The sequence below is a fragment of the Alligator sinensis genome, unplaced genomic scaffold (genome assembly GCF_000455745.1).
Source record: "Alligator sinensis unplaced genomic scaffold, ASM45574v1 scaffold1100_1, whole genome shotgun sequence".
Lineage (NCBI taxonomy): Eukaryota > Metazoa > Chordata > Crocodylia > Alligatoridae > Alligator > Alligator sinensis.
In genome coordinates this window covers 162,369-163,609 of record NW_005843109.1, presented here as the reverse complement: position 1 = coordinate 163,609, position 1,241 = coordinate 162,369, and positions in this window count along the sequence as shown.

The following is a 1,241-nucleotide window of genomic DNA, read 5'->3' as shown; positions in this document are numbered from 1 at the left end:
TAGGGAAGGTGGAGCCCTGTGGAAGAGATCCCCACCAAGCCTATGCCCCTGCATGGACCAAACTGACTATTGACAACCCACCCCCTCCACCCCCCCAATTCTCAATTACTTTTCTTTAACATCAAGGTTGTGGCAGGAAAATGAAGAGGAGGACAGGGACGGGGATTGGAGTGGACATGAGTCTACTAGGCACACCTGCTCACAGGAACTTTAACAATAAGAAATACTACCAGCTTTACTAAAAATAATGATGATTATAAAGATATACAAAGGGAAAGCAAATTACTGCTATATTAGAGATACCTATTGCTGTTAACTATTGCCCTTCTTATATACAGCCCATAGGGCTGTGTAAAGCTTCGGTCGCTGATTTGATTCAGCAGACATTCAGCCTGATTTAGTGGCCAAATCTCTGAATCCAAATTGAATCAGGAGACCCTTTAATCTCTCTGAAATTGGAACCCTCTGGATCAAATCGGAACTCTCTGGATTGATTCGGAGAGATTCGAACAGACTTGATGGTTTGGAAATAGACACAGCTTTAAATGTTTTTTCTACATACCTCAAGGTACCAGGCAGATCATGAATGCTGAGATGGAACATCCCATAGGAACATGGGGGGTCCCCAGCGTGTTCAGCAGCAGACCTGGAAATGGACCAGAAGCACCTCTGGTCCACTTCTGAGTCCACTGGTGAGCGCGCTGGGGGTCCCCCCCTGAGCCTCCCCAGCCTGGTGACTGGTGCCTCCTGGGTCTGGGGGGGGCACTGTGGGTCCCCTCATGGCTGATTGCCTAGCTGGGGGGGGGGGGGGGGGGGCAGCATGGGAGGCCCCCCTGCACACTTAGCAGCGGACTCCAAAGTGGAAGGGAAGTACTTCTGGTCCCCTTCTGGGTTTGATGCTGAGCACGCAGGGGGGTTCCACATGCTTCTCTGGGATGCTGCATCTGTCCCAGCATTGCAGCACTCCCAAGCTGCACTTGGTATCTTGAGGAACGTAGAAAAAACATGTAAAGCTGTATCTAGGGCCGAATCACTGATTCTCTGAATCAGCATTGAATCTTCAGATTCAGATTCAGTCAAATTGAATCAGGGACAGTGACGCGAATCAACAAATCAAATCACTGTCCCTGATTCAGGCTGAATCCAAATTGAATATGGCTCATTTCACAGCCCCCCTAATAAACTGTGTGCTCCAAGTGCCTTTTTTCACCTCATGTTGTATAATGTAAGATTCAGACAAG